We start from the raw sequence: 21,614 nt of genomic DNA on the forward strand, positions 1-21,614 counted from the left end.
CTCTGTCAGTTGGAGCCAGATGTACTGCCTGCAATTTCTCATCCAAATAGCATACAACCCTATGTACAACTTATGGCAGTGTAGCGCTTCCTGGCCACAGGCTCCTTCTAAAATACAGTGGCCATATCTGCCTGGATGCCCCAGCCTATGTTCAGTCTTGTATTGAGGGATGTACTCTCAGCAATGATGAAACACCTGGACAGCTATATCCGGTTTCCTCAATGTGAGGATTTCGCACATATGAAGGCTGACTTCTATGGTTTGGCAAGCATTCCACATTTGGTGGTAGTCATTGATGGTACACATGTTGCCTTGGTTCCACCGCATGGCATTGAGCAAGTCTATCTGAACAGGAAGCAGTTACATTTTATCAATGTCCAGGTTTAGTCCATGGTCCCTTCATCATGTGGAACAGCGCAATTCCACAGCTGATATCACAACTGTACCCAGAGAGGGCCAGGATGGTTGGTAAGTCATATATGTCATGTGTGTTTGTATCAAATGTTTGCTGCTGAAGAAAAAAATACAGGGATTAATTGTTGCACATATGTCCTGTTCCATTACAGGGGACTCTGCATACCCAAACCGTCCATGGTTGTTGACACTGGTGAGGAACCTAACTACGGCAGGGGAAGACCACTTCCACAATGCCCATGGAAGAACAAGTCATGTCATGGAGCATGCTTTGTTCTCCTGAATGCTAGATTTAGGAGCATAGACAAGACTGGTGGAGCCCTCCTCTACTCATCCAAAAAAGTATGCATGATCATAGTGGCCTGCTGCATGCTCCACAGCATCCCTGATGAGGAACATCCCATATATACCAGATGAGGGGGTACTAGCAGTGCCTCCGGGTAGGAATCCTGAAATGCCAAGAGAGGATGACAGTGATGAGAAGGAAGGTGAAGACTTGAGGGAAGATCTCATCAATCAATACTTTACTTGAGTGTAAGTGTGTGTGAATATGTGATTCCGGGGATTTTATGGCAAACTGTAGTTGACAGGATGTGTTGAGTAGGCCATGTTTTCACAAAGGATTGGGGATCTCACGCCATGCAGTGTATGGCCAAGGTGTAATTACAAATTCAGACTGAAAATAAGCTAAGACCATCATTATATTCTTTGTTTGTGTCAGTCTCATGGAAATGTAAATGGATCTGCTGAAGTATAATATGAGGGTATTGTCATGTATGCAGTTTTTCTTCCAAAACTCCTCGCATAGTGTTTCATTTAGGTCTCTTCACCATTCCATCCTCATGTGGGCATTTCAGAGTTTTGGCATGTAGGTATGGCGATCCTGACATATGAAGTGGACATGGATTGATCCAGGTAATGTCGATCACAGATTTGGAGTGCATAAGTCCTTTGTCAAAAGCAGCTAGGACAGTGGGTGGGGGTAATACTCAAGTGCACAATATACTTGTTTCATGTAGTGTGTTGATCCAATTTTTTCATATATGTGATCATATCCCATTCATACATGTTGTTATCCAGTTCAATCCATGTATTCTCCCTTCACATTATGTTGACAATAATCCTGTATGATCTGTATGTAACTGTCAAAGTGTTTCCTTGTTGCAGGCTGCAGTGCCCGTGCCACAACACTGACATAAGTTTACATCATACTGCCAGATGCCTGTTCATTGTAATAGGATGGGCCTATGATAGGGACAGTTTAACTGCCCTCTGTCTGTGTTATGGCGTATGCCAAGTTGGTAGACTTGGTTTTGGTAAGTTATAAACCTCAAGCTGGTGAAAACATCCACTAATCTGTTAGCGTATTCTATGGGACAAGGTCTAACATAGCCCTTTCTTCTGTGGTCTGGGGAATGGTACCTTGGGATATTTAGCCTGACTCAACACAGTTCTGCCATTTTTGGCTATCACAGTTGAGTCATTTTGGCAGCCTAAGTGCTGCACAGTGCAATAACATGTTTGGTATGACTAGTCACTTGTGTCATTGTGATAGTAGTATTCCTCTGCATGCCACTGCCCATGACATATCCCTCTTTCTATTGCCATCTTATGTTGTCATCATTGGCATCACATGGATTTAACATTCAAATTCTCACAATGATGACAAAGTACTATTAGGCATTGTTTTAGTTTTAGGTTGTTTATTTACATGTGCACATGAAACAAAGGTAAAACTCTGAAGAAGAAATTGTCAGTGAGGTAATCAGTCATGGTGGATGTAATCATTATGGTAGATATCACAGGATTTGAAGTTCAAAGTCTGGTGTCCCACTAGCATGGAAAATGAACAGTGTTTGGATAATAGTCAATAAATTGAATCAGTGGCACCCAAGGGAGTTTCATTGAGAAGAGTTCATTTGCTGGCAGTGGTTTGTGCCTTACCATCAGTACCTCCTGGATGCATGGGTGGATGTCCCCACTTGCGGGGGTTTCTTTAGATACAAAGGTAGGGGTGTCTGAGGCAGGTCCTTCCCTTGGCAGGGCCCCTCTTCCAGTGGCTGCCATAGATGTAAAAGGGACCAGAATAGACTGGCCAATAGAAGGGGTCTGGTGATTTTGACGATCCCTGGTCAGGGTGGTATTGATGTCTCTCAGCTCCCCTGGGAGGCCATGATGGTATTGTGGGTCTTCCACTGTTCACAAATTTCCTGATTGAAGTCCCTCTGAGCTCCTTGATCTTCCTGAGTTTGGCAATTACCTCGCCCATCATGCCTTGGGAATGTTGGTATGCTCCCAAAACTTGGGTGATGGTGTCCTGGCCAGAACCATCCCCAGCAGCCACATGCCGCCAGCCCACACCACCTCTCCAATGTACCCAACCCTTGACGCAGCTTGCCTCCTACTACAGGTTCCAGGGCCATCATTGTCGGAGGTGTCTTGCTGTGACCCAGGATCCTGGACTGGGGGGACACAAGATTGTTGTAAATGTGGTTACGGTGAGGCTGACCGGTGTCAGCTGACCAGGTTGCCCGTATGGCCCAGAACCATCCTCAACATCCACACATCCAGGAGTGTTGTCCTCCCTGAGGGCTTCATCCATGAGGGTAGTGGCAGTTTCTTGAGTGATCTCTGTGTTCCAAGTGGCAGGTATACCTGTTGATGTGAGAGACAGAATGTTACAGGTTACATTGTGACATAAACCTCCAATAGCTAACAGTGACATTTGATTAAGGCCATTTACACATTGGATTTGCCGATTTGCATTATGTGATAGGCACACATGCTAACCAGCTGTGTCGACCTGACATTTGGGTAATATACCAATTACATTTCAGTCAACTAGCTTCATGATATCTGTATTTATTAGCACTTGGAGGGATATCTTGCTAGCAGTGCAGTGAAAGCTGTGGCTGGGCAGGATGTGGCTTAGGGCAGCTTATGATCTAGTTGACTGCCATGCAGGCAGATCCAGAACCTTGTTGTATATGTGATAGTTGACATCATGTGGTCAGTGTTTTCGGAATAGATCTGCTGCCGTTACCATTCAGGTGATGCATTTTGGTGCCTTTGATCTGTCTTTAACGACTTTTGGCACACAGTTTGAGCTTTCCTTCCTTTCCACATTTTTAGCATCTTGGCACAGCTGCTCAAGATGGATCTAGGTGGTTAGCCACATCACAGAGTGCACCATGATCTGTATTTTGGTCCCTCCCAGGTGGATAAACTTCATCTGTGAGTTCACAGGCAGGTGCACATTGCAATATGGACACTGGCCTAGTTCTTGAAGTTACAGTGACAGGCCCTCCTTGGATATAGAGTCCTGTTACTTCAAGATAGACACACAATATACGTGGGTCATCCTCTCAGGTGAGTACAGTTCCATTGCAAGTTCACGTACAGGGATACTTGAACAGATGCACAGTGGGCTCATGTTTGGCATTGGATATACAGTGCCTCCTGACCTTAGCATCACTGCCAGTGCATGTCTTTCACACAGACTATACAGTTGCCATCCTCTCAGGTGAGTACAGTTTAATGGTTGATGTTAGAAATGGGTTTTCTGGTTGGCTAGGGTATGTACCTAGCCAGGCAGAACCTACCCACTCTAGTCAGGGCAAGGGAGTTACACGTCCAAAATAACCCCTGCTCACCCCCTTGGTAGCTTGGCACAAGCAGTCAGGCCTAACCCGGAGGCATTGTGTAAAGGGTTTGCACAACACCCACAAAGCACGTGACGCAATATGTTCACCACAAAATAAACACAACACTGAGCCATGTAAAAATAAAGTATATTGCACAAAACATAATTAGATCAAACATTACATGTCAGTAATATCCTGCTACCTTAGCTGTTGTCAGAACGTTACATAGGTTACTAATACTCTGCAAGAATAAGCAGTAGTCACAATAGAACACGTAAGTTCTCAGGATTCTGCAACATAAGCAGTAGTCAGGAATCACATTATACAACCAATACACTTATCCTGGTATTACCATAAATGTCAATAAGAGGAACATTAGAAAGCACAGGCTTTGTCATAAAACAAACAGGTGATCATATCAGACCCATAATGCCCATAGCAGAACCATGAGAAAAAGGATGGGTAGTCTCTGAAAAGAACCTGTTTCCTTCTGGCAGGCACCTCCTGTGTCAAGAAAATCGATATAGGAGCCCCGGGTGCTCCTATGTGCAAAATGGGGGCCGTTTATATCCGGAAAAGTCAAGGGGGGGGCGGCACCCACCCCCTCTGTTTATTCTATTGGGCCCCTCCTGGGACCCACAATCTCTTAAGGAGCCCCTCCCTGGGCCCCTGCAGGCCTCTCCACAAAAGGGGGGGACCGAATCCAAACCCCGCAAAACGGGGGTGAAGAAGACACCTGGCGATGCGGGGGAATCCGATGAGGCGTCCACCCGCTCGCGATCTCTGGTGCCAGTAAAGAGGGGAGAGCCTCTGTTGAGATCTCCCCCCTCACCTAGCGCTCCTTAAGGACTCGGAGTCCTCAAAGTAATGGGCCCTGGGGGAGCATGGGGCCTCCAATGAGGCTTCCCCTCTGCTCAGGAAGTGGCTGCACCCGACACAGTGTGCGAGCCGCTCTACTGCCTTTCCGTACCGCGGTGGTGGGAGCACCACCATAGCAGGTGCTGGTGTGCGCCTCAGGGGCACTCCTCAGAGTGCGTTTCACCCTGGTGGCACAGTAGGAGTGTGCTCGCTCCTTTCCCTAATTCAGGGTGCCCCGGGGGCCCCAGGGGTAGTGCGTAAAAGGAATTCAGCCTCCCAGGCTGCGGCAGTGATTCGGGCAAAAACGTGTTCACAAGAACTAAGACACTCCAATAAGCCTGGGTCACGGCGGTGATTCTTGATGGCAAAAAACACTCTCCAGTGCTGGGGGGCTAGAAAATAAAGTGCTTCCAAAGCGCTGTCCTTTAAGAATGAGCAGGGTGTCCTCCAGGCGATAAATGCATTAACTGAAGTGCCCCTTGCTATTACCCTGCCCCTGGAGACAGAAGAGGGGAGGGAAGCACAGGCCTAGCCAGCCCAACAACAGGCCAACACAAGAGATGCAGATGGTAGCAGTTCCTCCTATGACCATGCAGGTCACAGGTCAGCACAGCAGCAGCAGTCCCAGGTGGATCAATGGTGAGTCTATTCAGCAGAGTCCTGTGTTCAGTTCCAAGTAAGTCTCTTCAAGTCTAAATTGTGGGGAAAATTCCCCTGTACTTATACTCAGTTTACATTCTGTTTTAGAAAGAGGGGGAGAGGAGGTTTCAAACAGTTACAACTGGTTCTGGGAGTGCCCCCTTCTCTCCTCCAGCACAGCCTCCAAACATCAGTGAGGGGTAAATGACCCTATTGTGTGCTGCCAGGGCACAGCCTTTACAAATGCAGGTGTGCCCCGCCTCTCCGTTCTCTCAGCCCAGGAAGAATATTCAGTATGTAGATGCACCTCTGTGACACCTCCACCCTCCCTGTATACAGGCTGTCTGAAAAGTATGCACAAAGCCCAACTGTCACTCTGCCCAGGCGTGGATTGGAGTCAAGCTGCAAAACACCAGAGTCATAAGCACAGAGAAATGCTCACTTTCTGGAAGCGGCATTTCTGTAATGATAATAAAAAATCCACCTACACCAGTAAGCAGCATTTCCCACTACCATTACAACCATATCAAACATGCCTACACTACCCCTCATGAATCAGACAATACCCTTGACACCTAAGGCAGGGCATTTCCAATGCAATCCTATGGGGAGGCAGCACTCAAAGCAGTGAGAAACCAAATAGGCTGTTTGTCACTACCAGGACAGGCCACATTACTGGTCACATGTCCTGGCCTCTACATACATGGCACCCTGCCCATAGGGCTAACTAGGGCCTACCATAGGGATGACTTAATGTAGTAAAAGGGGAGTTCTGGGCCTGGCAAGTAAATTTAGATGCTAGGTCCCTGTGGCAGAAAACTGTGCACACAGGCCTTGCGCTAGCAGGCGTGAGACAGATTTGAAAGGTTACTCCAGTGGGTGGCGCAAGCAGCGCTGCAGGCCCATTAGTAGAATTTTATTTACAGGCCCTGGACATAGGGATACCACTTTACAAGGGACTTTTAGGTAAATTAAATATGCCAATTAGGTATAAACGAGTCATACTGAGTTTACAAGGGAGAGCGCATGCACTTTAGCACTGATTAGCAGTGAAAAAGTGCTCAGAGTCATAAAGTCAGCCAACCTGGGTCAGAAAAATAAGGAGGAAAAAGGCAAAACATTTGGGCCAGGTCCAACAGTTGAGTAGAGGGAGAAGGGTCATGGTGACAGAGGACAATGTTGTGACAGAGTAGAGTGAGAAGAGCAGGGCCTCTCAGCCTTAGCGCTGCTGTCAGTGCCTGTCCTACACAGACCATACAGATGGCATCCTCTCAGGTGAGTGCAGTTTAATTGTTGAGTAGCAGTAGAAGGATCATAGTGGCAGAGGACAGTGTTATTGTTGAGTAGAGTGACAGTAGCAGAGCCTCCTGGCCTTAGCATTTCTGTCAGTGCCTGTCCTACACACAGACCATACAGATGCCAACCACTCAGGTGAGTACACTCTAATGTGTAGTTTATACAAAATGTTAAATTTGAGTAGGCTACACTGTTCTGGTTTTTATTAATGTTAGAACAGTGCCTGCTGAGATTTGTAATGCTGTCAATCCCTGTACTACACCCACTATACAGATATGTAGTTCCCCAGGTGAGTCTAGTTCACATTTTGGAGGCCAGACAGGGGTCTGTGGACAGGTGGACACAGAACTGTTGAGTGGGACAACAGTGAGGGTGGCAAAAGGAGAGCAGTGAGCATGCATGCAAATACATTTTGGTTCTGTTTTTATTGTTGTGACTTAACTGACTCCAATCCCCCAGGAATTCCTGTCAGACCCTCAGGATAGCCAAGACCTTCACCTCCCAGGATGTGAGTTGTAAGGGAGGAGGTGGGAGCCCACCGCCAGTCTTCTGGACATGCAGCTGGTATGTGAATGACATGGAATGGACCTCACTGTGATGTTGTTCCACCTCTTCCTGATGTCATCCCTTGTTCATGGTATGGGGCCCACAGCATTCACTCTGTAAACTATCTTTTGCTGCATTTTAATTTTCCTTGCAATAGTAGTGTGCTGGACTTGGGCTCCAAATAGATGTGGCTCTACTCTAATGATTTAATCCACCATGATTCTTAACTCATCTTCGGTGAATTGGGTATTTTTTTGTGGTGACATGGTGGTGAACAAATATAATCAATAATAAAGGTAGGTGTTGGTGATTGAAAAGGTGTCTGGGAGTAAATGGAGTGGAGGGGTGCCAATGGGTGTGATCTGAGTGTGTTGAGGTTGTGGGATATTTGCTCAGTGAGAGATGGAGGGATGCCAATTAAATCAGGTGTTTTCTTTTTCTGGGCACTCTGGATGGTGTTTTTTACGTGGGAGTTGCAAAGGATTGTGGTGTGTGAAAAGGTGTGTCTTATAGTGTGGCTTGTAGGTGTGTCGGGTGTGCAAATGTGTGTCAGATGCATTGTTTTTTAATGCATCCAATGTGGTGTTGTATATTACTGTGATGGCCACCACATGCAGTGGGTCGGACAGCCATTGGAGGCCCGCCATGGCATAACCACTTGTAATAGGTTTGATAGTTGGTTGAAGTGCTGTCGATGCTGGTAGTCGAGCCACCTATTTCCGGCCCTCCAACGTACTGCCCGTAGTTTTTTTGGCTGGGTTTTGGATGTGTAACTCGTAGTATGGTGGTCTGTATGACCGCTGTTTGAAATGGGGTCTTTTGTTGGCAGTCAGTTTGCACTCTGTCCAAGCAGGGTCCCTAACTCTAGTCAGGGCAATGGATAAACACACATAGATAATCCCTGCTTACCCCCTTGGTAGCTTGGCACAAGCAGTCAGGCTTATCTGAGAAGCAATGTTTAAAGTATTTGTACCAACACACACAGTAATACTGTGAAAACACTACAAAATGGACACCACACCAGTTTAGAAAATTAGGTATAATTCATCTAAATCAAACAAGACCAAATGACAAAAATCCAACATACACAAGTCACAATATGAATTTTCAAAAGAATAAGAGTCTTTCTCCATAGAAAACAGTAGTACCTGGTTTGCCACAAAAATAAAGCCGCACAGGTGAGCGTGCGTCCGAAAAGTCAGCAATGCATAAATTCCTTACTCACAAGAGAGGCCATGCGTCATTTCTTCTCCGGTCGGGTAGGCGATATGTAGTTTTTCTCCCTCGCAAGAGAGTGATGGGTTGATTTCCAGACGGGGCACCTCGGTTCGCGTTGATTCGTCATGCCTTTGACGCCCAATGACGATGCATGAGAAGTCCAGCCTCACAGTGTTAGAAAACCACGCTGCATGGGGTTTGCATTGTTATCAGCATCCGCAAGTGGGTGTTGCGTCATTTCTCCAGCCGCAATGAGTTGATCTCCCAGCCGCGATGCAGGTGGAGCATTGATTTCAGCCGCAAAGCGGGTGGCGCGTCCTTTATCAGCTGAGTTGCAGATGGTGTGTCAAAAAATTCCCTGCACGGAGTTCTGTGCATGGATTTCGGCTCTTGATCTGCGATCTTCACCTTTCAGGGGCCCAGGGACTGGATAGGGCACCACTTGGCAGGAGTCCCAGCAGAGAGTCCAGGTGTTGGCAGAGGAAGTCTTTGATGGCCCTGAGACTTCAAAACAGGAGGCATGCTCAGTTCAAGCCCTTGGAGATTCATCTTCAATCAGGAATGCACAAGAAAGTCCTGTCTCTGTCCCCTTTCACAGGCAGAAGCAGCAACTGCAGGATAGCCCAACAAAGCACAGTCACAGGCAGGGGAAGCACTTCTCCTCAGCTCTTCAGCTATTCTGCTTGGCAGGGGTTCCTCTTGGTTCCAGAAGTGATCTAAAGTCTGGGGTTTTGGGTCTACTACTTATACCCCTTTCTGCATTTGAAGTAGGTAAACATCAAAGGAAAGTCCCTGTTTTTTACAGGATCCTTCCTTGCCCAGGCCAGGCCCCAGACGCACACCAGGGTGTTGGAAACTGCATTGTGTGAGGGTAGGCACAGCCCATTCAGATGTAAGTGACCACTCTCCTCTCCACTCCAGCTCACTTTGTGTCACTGTCTAGAGGAGATTTACAAACAGCCCAACTGTCAGTCTAACCCAGCCAGGGAATCCACAAGCATGCAGGGTCACAGAATGGTTTGAGCAAGAAAATGCCTACTTTTTAAAAGTGGCTATTTCAAACTGACAATCTAAAAATCAACTTCACTAACATGTATTTTTAAATTGTGATTGCAGAGACCCCAAACTCCATATTCCATATGCTCTCAAAGGAAAACTGCACTTTAAGAATATTTAAAGGCATCTCTCATGTTAACCTATGAGAAAGATAGGCCTTGAAACAGTGAAAAACAAATGTGGCGGTATTTCACTGTTAGGACATATAACACACATCAGTACTTGTCCCACATTTATTGTACACTGCACTTTGCCCCTGTGGCTACCTAGGGCCTACCTTAGGGGTGCCTTACATTTATAAAAAAGGAACAGTTTAGGTCTGGCAAGTGGGTACACTTGCCAAGTCAAATTGGCAGTTTAAAACTGCACACACAGACACTGCAGTGGCAGGTCTGAACTATGTTTACAGGGCTATTAATGTGGGTGGAACAACCAGTGCTGCAGGCCCACTATTGGCATTTGATTTACATGCCCTGGGCACCTTTAGTGCACTTTAATAGGGGCTTACTGGTAAATCAAGTATGCCAATCATGGATAAACCAATCACCAATACAATTTACACAGAGCTTATGCACTTTAGCAGTGGCTAGCAGTGGTAAAGTTTCCAGAGTCCTGGAGCCAACAAAAACAGGTTAGAAAAATTAGGAGGAAGGAAGCAAAAAGTTTAGGGATCACCCTGCAAAAAGGACCAATCCAACAACTGCCAGCGTGGTGGCCTTTTGTCGGCCGCCACATGGCTGTCTGGCGGTCCACTGCCATACTCGTAATAAGGGCCAAAATCTTGCAAAGTTTGTTCAAAGCCTTTGAGTGAGGCTTTACTGGAGCCACTGGTTTTGATGGGAAAAGCTCCCAGCTGGAAAAGTCTAACTGCACAACCAGGGTAATCCTCTTGTTGGCCGTATACTTTTGATGCCTTCACCCAATCAAGATTTCCAACTTCTGCCTCTTTTTTGGAGCATGGATTTCTCCAGCAACAGTATGTATCCAACAATGAGTTCCACAAGGGTCTCCTTGAGGGCCTGCTGAAATGGATTTGCTGCTGTAGAGAAGCTCCAAGTGGGACCAAGCTAATTTCCTTACTCAGTCATTTGATGAATCAAATTGTCCTCATTTTGCAAACAAAACTGCATTGAAATAGAAAGTGCAAAAGTGTTTGCTATTTAACATATGCTTTATAAATACAATTTGTGTGCTAGGTCATCAGACTTAGACATTAAAAGCACACAAATATCATAATATACTGACCTAAGTTAGTCTAACTACTGATGCCATATTGAAGTTGATTTATCCATTAGCATTGAAAAGGCCTGTTTGTCCCTTGGAACTGTTGTTTTGGTTGAGATGTATTTCTCTTCCACTGCAGATGATGTAACTTTCCAAAAAGCATTTTGTTAGTTAGGGAATAGGCATGTACCTGTTTCCAGGGGTTAATGCAATCCAAATGGATACAGAGAACAGTGAATGAGTCAATTCTTTCAAATTATTTTTTACCAAAATTATATTAGTGTGTGTTCCTAGAGTATGTTGTAGTACGCTGGACTCTCTTTCTGAGGTCCACATGGTTACCTCTCTTCAGGAGAAATCTCCATTTGAGCCCTTTCCTTTTCAGAAACTATCTGCTGATTTATAGCTGAGAATATTTTCCAGCTTGAAAAATGCTTTATGCCTTCAGTGTATAGGTTTTATGTTTTTGCATTTTGTTCCAGCATCAGAACTCCTTTTGGGTATTTGAACTGACACCTTTTCCTTAAATTAAATGAAAAATAGCCATTGTTATGCCTAATTAAGATTAAGGAAATTCCATTATGGAACACACTTGCGGTATTATCTCGATTTTATTGGTAATATTCACTAACTTGGTATTTTACCTTGTTTTGAAATATCAATCAATGAAATATTTGAAATTGTAAGAAGGGTGACTAAAAGATTAACATTTACTGAATTTACTGAATAAAACAATCAAAACCTACTGAAGTGATATTAAAACATTATAACTCACTTACACTCTCTTTGCTGACTATTGTGGAGCCCTAAATGAACTTAGTTGTTTATGAGGTTTGATGTAATTTTTGCTCCTGGTAAATTCTTCTTGTTGGGAAAACAAAAGTCCATATGGCTAGTGGCAGCAGTTATTTAAAGATTGTACCTGTAGACTGAGATATAAATATTCCTGCGCTGTAAGAGGTCATGCCTTGGGAGGATTGACTTAGTTGGTTGGTCGAAAATCTTTAGACATTTCAGAACACTTCCTTCTGGATACCGTTAAACATTGCAGAAGCTCAGTGACTGCAGATAGAGGCCAATATTCACTCCAGCAGAAGCCATCAGCAGGATCCAGTCCTCTTCCAGTTGCAACTGTTCACTGGTTACTTACGGGAAAAGGCCCCTTGCAACTTGTTGTATCATTGTAGTTGCAAAGGAGGTCAGCCAACTGGCCCGTGGAGTCCATTTGTTTCATCTGGATACAAGTGAGAGCAGGTCCAGCCCGTTAGAGCTTCCAAGAGGTTTCAAAAGGTTCAGAAGGCGCAGTCCTTTTTCTTTTCACCCACATATTTAGCAACTGTTTTGAAAATGTGTTGCTGGCATTAGCTAGTGAATGACGGTTATTCCTTTCTTCTCTCTAATCAATGGGGTAAAAGTTCCTAGGGGTAACACGGTCCACTTCAGAAGTTCCTGATTGCTCTACTGCAAACTATCTCACAGTGCACCTTACTCCAAAAGTCCAGGATGGGGTAACCCTTTCCCACTTGTGAAGAACATGTGTGCCCTCTTAGAGGTGTGTCCAAGTAAATGAGTACTCTCCTCCTTTGTAGTCAATCAAAACTCGTTATGGGGGATGATGTCCTCCCACTGGTTTTGGAACCAGCTTGGGTTGGGAAACATAAGTTTGCCTCAATGAGGTCTCACAATGTGAAATGGCATGCCAATTAAAAGTAAATAGAGTTTCACGGTCCACCCTAAATACTGCTATTGTCTGCTCTCTGTAAGCCGGACAGGGAGTCAGATAGCTGAAGGTCATAAATCTCTCCTCCGCTTTTAATCTCTAACTCTTTCCCACTATGATTTTGATTGTTGGAGCCCTCATTTCTTTACGCCTCCGACAACAGTCTCCTTGCGCCAGCTCAAAAGTCCTGTTTTATATTTTCCTCCTGTCGCGAATCAGTCTCTGTCTGCTCACAAGCACTCACTTTCTTTTCTTTACATGAACATTTTTAAGGGCAGCTTTGTAAGTTACAAACTAGGCGCACATAGGAGTCACAAAATGTTGGAGCCATGAATTTCCACAAGATGGGCCCCCAGAAGAGAGATCTGGCCCATCCCGACTCCTCATGCTGGCTTGCTCTCACCTAGGAATCCAGAATGTGTCTCGCTATCTCCCATGCCCAGGGCTCCTGTCCAGTGTCGAGAGTAAAATGCCCTTTCTCTTGCAGGAAAATCACTAATGGGGAAGGCAGCCTCCTTCTTTATAAGAAGCCTTACCGACCTTCACCTTAAGCTCCTGGCTGCTTCACAGGCTGTGGCGTTCTGCCACCATAAATCACCTTCGTCATCTAGCTCTGTCCATGACCCATGCATGCATTTGCTTCCGGAGAGAGGCTTGACGAGTGCTCTAGCGGCAGCACATGTGGGAAGCATCTGCCATCTTTTGGATGCAGCAACAGGGTGAATAGCTATGGCAAGTACCACAGGGTCGACCGCAAGTCTGAGAGGTCTTTAACAGTATCCATTGTTTCAAACATATAAAATCTCCACTGCAAATGGAGGCACAAATGGAGGCCCAAGCAATATCCCAACCAAGGGACAGTAGGCATCTCTTGAGGTCTCTTTGGGAATAGCTGCAGCTCAAATTACAAACGTAACTGATACCACATTACAGGGGGTGTCAGAGGGTGCAAATAACATATGGTACCAAGAACTGCATCAGGAACAGGAGGAGACCTGGGTGACACTGGGCAGTCCATTAAGAGTATGTGTGACATCATTCTTGCTGAGATCAGAGAACTAAGAAGAATGCAGATTTTGGATATAGCGGCACTTCATGAGAGACTCATAAAGATCAAGGAAAACATGGCTAAGGTTCTGGAAAGATTAAAGAAGGCCAAATCTCAAATTTTAAATCAAGAGGATCAGGTTCAGGCCATGCAGCAGGAAGTTAATCAGTTGGAAAGAAATAAAGGTTTATTGGAGGATAAAGTGCAAGATTTCGAAAACTACAATAGGCACTCAAATCTCCAAATAGTAGGGGTCCCGTGAGGAAGACAAGGGTTTCAAGTAAGTGTTTGAGTAGAAGACCTGATAAAGAAGGCAGATCTTGAGTTTACAGGGGATGTAACTGTCACTAGGCCACATAGGATGCCAGCTCAACATTCTTCTAATGCTAAGGGGTAGATTTAAAATCCCCTAGCGGCACCTTGCACCACCTTACCGTAATTTGTTTTTACTCTAAGGTGGTGTTAAGGAGGACTCTCTCCTGCACCATATTTACAAAGTGGTGCAATGCATGCATTGTGCCACTTTGTAAACCCTTGCATCTGAATTTTTACATTTCAATGTGCCATTTTTTTCTATCATTTTTAACGCTTCCTCAGTGCAGGCATTAAAATGACACACCCATTTTAATCCATGGGCCTTCCTGTGCTCTGCTGCACTAGTGTCTACATCTTTGACACTAGAGCAGCAAAGCGCCATAATAGCATAAAAAATGTGATGCTATTGAGCTAACAACTGCCATGGTGCACCGAATTATAAATACGGCACAACCATCGTATTGTTAGGTGGCGCTAGGGGGACGTAAGAAAAGTGGCGCATCAGGGCTGATGCGCCACTTTCTTGTAAGTATGCCCCTTCGTATCCACGAACAATATTAGTAAATTTTGCTGAATATTGAGTCAAAAAGGTATCCGGTCCAAGGCTATAGGAAAGAGATCTCTCTCTACTTCAGACGTTATAGAATTCAGAATCTTCTCCAACATGTCTGCCGCTACGGCACGGAGGTGACAAGACTTTGTCAGGATGATTGGCTCATTTAAAGCTAAAGGCGCTCAAGCACCTGTTGTTCATCAGTCCAAGCTTAAAGTCCTAGCAAGGGTACAATTGTATTTCTTTGCCAATGTAGGAGAGGCCGAGCTGTTTTTTCATAGCATATCTAGCTAAGTTTCACATCTGACTTGAATGAGTGTTTATGGACGAAATGAATTCACAATGTAATTTTACAATGTAAAAAAATCTTTTACTGGCTAGTTGTGACTGGGCCAGAGGGATACGGGGATTGGGCACACTCCTGGTGTTCTGGAGGCTCAAGTGAAAGGGGGTTGGGTGCTTTTGGGTCACAGGGAGGGTGTGTGGTCAATCCTTTTCCCGGGGTAAGGGTCAATCACAGGTGTGTTTCAGGGTGGATGGTGGTCACGTGGACTGTAGAGATTGAAAATGGAAGGGTTTGCAGTTGGTTATGTGGGGGGTTGTATTATCCAATGGTCATAGAAAAAGCAATACGAAAAGCTATAAGAAAAGCACAGAAAAAGGCAGACTTAATAATGTTGGTAATGGTTTATGGAGTAAAAGCATTCAAGCATTTTAAAATGGTGAGGTGCAATGTATATGGTCAAGTGAGTTGTGCAATTAGGAGTCCAATTAGGATACCAGTTGCACTTTAAGATCTTTTGTTACCTGATCTTGGCACAGAGCACTTTAGTAGGATAAATTAAATCTTTTTCTCTCCTTTTCTCTCTGACCATGGTAAAAATGCATTTTTATATATTGTTTGGTATATCTCGCATTCCACACCCTTTTTACTATGGACATCTTTTAGCACACTTTTTAGTATATCGGTTTTGTTGTGCTGCTCTTGTGCAATTTATCCAAGGAACAATGTAATAGGAAGTCAAAGTAGAGTCAAAGGATGTTTGTCAATTGTGTGTTATTTTGATTTTTGTATTTTTTCCTAGCACTTTGTTTCCACTAGATTAGGTCTACTGTTAAATTTTGGAAGACTACCTGAAAAATGTTTGTCCATTAAGATCAGCTGTAAATCTGATGAAGATGCATAAAGACCATCTGCATATAGCCACGTTTAACACTAGTGGCCTCAATATTAAGAGTAAAGCCTGGACAATTGAAGATTGGGTAAAAGGGAATCTCCCAGATGTTATGCTGATTCAAGAGACACACTATCAAGATAAAATAGAACCAAAATTCAAGATGTTCAAGCACTGGGCTGGGTATCAGTGCACGTCAAGTGTGACTGCCGCTCATGGGGATGGCAATTTACATAAGTCGTGATTTTCTTATCAAGACACTTTTTTCCAAACTGACAAAGCTAAAAGGTTGGCATTGGTTAGTGGCTTATTCAATAACTCTAGAGCATGGGTAATCACAAACATTTTCCCAGGGGCCAAAAAGCTTGGTGTGTGATGTGCCCGAGGGCCGCATTGAGGCCAGCAGGATGGCGGTTGGGCAACAGAGTTGGGGGATTGGCAGTAAAGTAGGTGTAGGCGAAGCAAAGGATATACATCTAGTGGCTGAATTGAACTATGTGAAACCAGAAAACCTAGGATTAATCCCTACTACCCCAATTTCCCAATTGTGTGATCGTACCCTCCATTTTCTTCAAAATCACATATGAGAACCTCAAAATACATGATTTCACGGTGTGCATTATACAAAACCTGCTCCTGTGTTTGATTTAATAAACTATAATTCTGTTCATGTATAATAGGAATCCAGGCCACCGAAAAAGTGCACATAACTGACTGCCTCTTTGATTCACTATTGAGGTTGCTGTCAGGTTAGGGGAATCAATATTTCTAAATTCAAGTTTGAAAACTATCACTTTTAAATTAAACATTTTCAATGCACTGATATAATAAATTGTCCTGAATAGGTCTGCAGTGTTAACTCAATACATTTTTTGAAGTTTGAAGCTACTGTAATATTTTTACACTTTTGCAGCAAGATGTTTTAGAAAATGAACTTGTTTATGAAGTGAAGCACAGATTTCCCTAGTTATGACCTTTCTTCAAGACCCATTAAGTTTGAAATAAGTGATTGCCTGTCTACTTAATATCTTTTTCGATTTTTAGAGCTGAGTCGAGTAAACAGCAGCTCAGTGTTCCTGTCACCCAAGGGGGCCGCCCCCCGGGCCGTACTTTGAGTATCCATGCTCCAGAGTAACCATTGCCACTGTATATGCTCCTGTATATGATGACCCAGCTCCCTTGTCAAAGTTATTCAAGGCACTGATGATTATCCCGAGGTTTGTAATCTTAGGAGAGGATTTAAATTTTCTTCGAAATCCTGAAATAGATTCTACTTCAGTTACTACTAAACAAAATAAGCCAAAAAAGGCCAGGGCTTCGGTAAATTAAATCAATACCTTAAACTTAGTAGGCTTGAGGTGCGAGAAATACGCGGACAAGCAGGAATATTCATGTTTATGGAAAATGCCTACGTCTGCCGCACTTTTAGATTACTTTCTTTCTTCTCGTGAATTAAAGTTAAATAGCTATACACATGTTCTTAACAGCTTTTCCTATCACTCTCCGGTAGAGATTGAAGTAACCGGAATCTAGGTGGAAAGACCCCGGGGGAGATGGTCCTTTAATAAAATAAAGTTGGACGATGAAGAATGGTGCCAGGAGATACAAAGTCAGAAAATACAATGTTTTCAGGTGAATACAAATATGGCCAGGGTGGCTAAAGTTTAGAATGCATTTAAAGCAACTATTCGAGGATAAATAACACCCAACGAAGTTGCTGAGAGGAAATACTTATATGATCGCAGGCAAAGGTTAGAAGCAGAGCTTTGTTGTGCAAATATGGAATACTTACAAGTTAAAACCACTGGTAATAAATTGATACTGAGGCAGGCCAGAATATAGATTCAAGATTACTAATCCGAACAAGGATATAACACTAATAATGCATAAGCGCAGAAGATATATGAAGAAAGCGAGTATTCGGGGAAACCCTTAGTCCTGCAGAACTGTGAGCGTCAAGCTCAGAATCAGTTATCTTCACTTTATGATGAGAAAACCAAAACAGATATCGTAGATCCTGCTTTAATTTTTTGTAGTTTGAAGTTGTAAAATCATTAGCCAATGGGAACAGGCCTGTAGTGAAGATAGTTTACCTGCTGAATTTTTTTTAAAGAAATTTGTACCTGTTTTAAATTCTGAAACATTAAACCTTGCAAATCATATCATGGGAGGAGGAGGAGTACTGGCACCATTTCGCACTACAATAGTAGTTAGTTAAAAAAGAATAAGAACAAACACAATGTTAATTCTTATAGGTTCATTAGCTTCTTAAAAACTGATTATAAGATTATCACAAAGTTGTTGGCCAATTGGTTGAATAACATTTTCAGTGTAGTTGTGCACCCGGATCAGAGCAGCTTTGTTTCAGGGAAACAGTTGTTTTCCAATACCAATTATTTGATAAAAGTTTTCCAGCCCTGGTCTTATTTTTAGATGCAGGAAAGGCATTTGATTTGGTATGTTGGAAGAGCCTTTTCCTTATATTGAGGGAGTTTGGATTTCCAGCTAATTTTATTCAGATTATTTCGTGGCTATACTAAGGCGCAAAAACCCAAATAATTATTAATTCTCACAATATTGGTGCTTGTAAGGTTAGGCGGGGAACAAGGGAGGGGTGTCCTCTGTCACCCATTCTTTTTGCTCTTTTTATAGAACCTTTGGCTATGGTAATTCAGAACACTAAAGGCCATATTTATACTTTTTTAGCGTCGCATTTGCGTCATTTTGTGACGCAAAAGAGGCGGAAACTTGCAAAATACAATTGTATTTTGTAAGTTTGCACCGTTTTTGGGTCAAAAAGTGGCGCAAATGCGGCGCTAAAAAAGTATAAATATGAGCCTAAGAGTATATAGCCCCCAATAAGTGGGATGACTAATATCATGCTTTATGCTGATGATATTGCCTTATTTTTGAAACCTAGTATGGAGATCCAGCAGAAGGTTTTTTTAATCTTTAAATAATATCAAGCATTGGGTGGGTATAAACCTAATATGCTGAAAACAGAGGTGTTATTATGTAAGTGTGTGATTGACACTTTACTTCCAGAATTTCATTCTTTAGTATTTTCAAGACCTAAGCATTATCTAGGTATGTACGTCACCGAAAATATTAATTATTTATATGCATCGAATTACTCTCCTCTTATCAATAAGACTAATGCACTTTTAGTAAGATGGACTAGTTTACCTATTTTATAATGGGCATGGTCGCACTGATTCGGATGCCAATTTTACCTCTGTTTGATTTCTTGTTCTTTGCAGCTTCTTGTGCCCTCCAGATGAGATTCTTCAAGGAGAGGGCGAGAATATTTCCAGCCTTTTTATGGTACAATAAAAAGCCTCGCTTGGCATTAGACACAATATATAAGTCAGTGAAAGAAGGCGGTTTTGGACTGTCTGATTTGAGGGAATATTGTTTTCCAAACCTTGCACATGGGTCTTATAGATATTTTAATTCCCCAGACATAAATCGTTTTGATATGTTTTTTGTCAATTTGATGTTTGATGAATATGCGATTGTTGATTCTTTATGTGAGACAAGATCACCTAAAAAGTTAGATGTAAGATACTACAGTGGTCCCTTAAATGTAAAATCCAACAGTATAAGCATTACAATATCCCTGTTAATAATGGAGCTACCTATTTGGTGGATGTTTATGGTGAAGACCGACCCCTACTAGGTAAGACCATAATCATTAGATTGGTAAATATTGGTTATCATAAGATTACAGATTTCATTAATGTAGACACTTGAAGGAGTAGCTCAAAGTTGAGTCTTCTAATAAGCATTGTGAAACAGTGCTGCACTGGTACTTTAGCAAGATTAGATATTTCGTAATAGATCTGGACCTTTAGCATGATTTTGGCAAGTTTTCTTCTGGCTGAATATTAGCAGTTGGATTTTTATCCACAGACAAAAGAAAGCTCATGAGGTGTTTAAGAAGGCTTGAGATAAGTGGCAATCCAGGGAAGGTCTCAAGATCTCACCTGAGGCCTAGAGTAAGATAAACAAGTTCAACTTTTCTTTTATGAAGGGAGCGGATTTTCATCAAACACAATTTTGTACAAAGTGGCTACTTTACAGAACCCCAGCTTTTTTGCATAAAATCAACCCCCAGATACAAGATCATTGTGTTAGGTGTGCAATGACAGGGGCAGGTAGCTGGACTCTTGTTATCTGGGGATGTTCTAAGTTAAATCAGTTTTGGGCAGGAATACAGGAATACTGCTTCCAGATGCTTGAGATGGACCAATTAATAGATGCGCAAAACAGCGACTTTCAGATGTCCTCTCGATGTTAAAATGGAATCTTTGCAGAAAAAATGATTGTTTATTATGTACTAATCGCGAGATCTATATTGCTGCATATTAGAAATTGGATCTTTGGTTGGCAGTCAGGTTATCCCCTGTCCAAGCAAGGACCCTCTCTCTAGTGAGGGTAAGTCACACACAATCCAAATTATCCTGTGCCCACCCTCTGGTAGCTTGGCACTGATCAGTCAGGCTTAACTTAGAAGGCAATGTGTAAAGTATTTGTGCAATAAATCAAGCAATAACACAGTATAACACACAAAGGTACACTACACAGGTTTAGAAAAATATAGAATATTTATCTGAGTAGAATAAGGTAAAAAAACGATCAGGATTTGATAAATACAAGTGGAAATATCACTTTGGTAATGATAAGTAGAGTTTTTAGTTCTTAAAAGGCAATAAGGGACTTTTGCAAGCACAAAGTACCTGGTTTGCATCTAAATTATCCGCACGGAACCGCAGAGGAGGAAGTGGGTGTGTGTCAGTTTCTTCATGTGCATATTGATGATGCCTAGATGTTTTTCCTCGCAGCAACGGCTTTTTGTTGATTTCCTCAGTGCAGACTTGGATCCTATTCGGGTTGCAGGGTATTTGGACACCCCGTGGGTGATGCAGGGAAATCCTGGATGTGCAGGACAAAGTCACAGGAGCTGCATCGATCTGGTGGACGATGCAGGGAAATTTCTGTTGCACGGCATTTGCTGCGCCGATTCCTTTTGCAGGAAGTCGGGCTGCGTTGTTCCGGCTCGGCAATGAGTCGATCTGGTGGGCCGTGCATCGAAGTTCCTATTGTGACGCTGGTGCTGCGTTGATCCGGTTTGGCAATGCAGTGATTTTCTCACCGCAGGGCAGGCTGGTCATCGATTCTGGACGGTTGTGTGTTTATTTTCGTCGCACAAGGAGTTCTTTGCATAGATGGATTCTTTTTGGCCCTGAGACTTCAAGACACAGGAGGCAAGCTCAATCCAAGCCATTGAAGAGTACTTCTCAGCAGAGCCAGAGGGCAGCAATGCATCAGGCCAATAGCAAGGCAGCAGTCCTTTTCAGCAAAGCAGTCACCTATTTGGCGGATGTTTATGGTGAAGACCGACCCCTACAGGCAGCTTCTCTTACCAGGTTGCAGGTTCTGGTTCAGAGTTACTTTCCCAATAGTTATCTTGTCAAGAAGTGTCTGAGTTGATAGGGTCAAAGACACAGTTCACGTACCCAAATGTGCCTTTGAAGTGGGGGGAGACTTCAAAGAGTGGCTTAGAGGTGCACAAGGTCCATTTTCAGTTCCATCCTGTCTGCCAGGGTCCCAGTAGGGGGGTTGGCAGTCCATTTTGTGAGGACAGGCCACTGTCCTTTCAAATGTAATGTCAGGCCATCCACCCTCCCAGCCCAGGAAGCCTCATTCAATATGCAGATGTGTGCAGGTGTGAGTGAAAATACTGTGTTTGGGGTTGTATGCGTGAAATGCACAAGGGAGCTGTCAACTAATCTATTGAGACATAGATTGGAAATGCAACATCTGGCTAGATTAGGCACAGAAGGATTTCAGTGCAGAGTAATGCTCACTTTCTAAACGTGGCATTTCCAAAATAGTAATATTAAAT

This window comes from Pleurodeles waltl, chromosome 2_1 (genome assembly GCF_031143425.1).
Source record: "Pleurodeles waltl isolate 20211129_DDA chromosome 2_1, aPleWal1.hap1.20221129, whole genome shotgun sequence".
Classification (NCBI taxonomy): Eukaryota; Metazoa; Chordata; class Amphibia; order Caudata; family Salamandridae; genus Pleurodeles; species Pleurodeles waltl.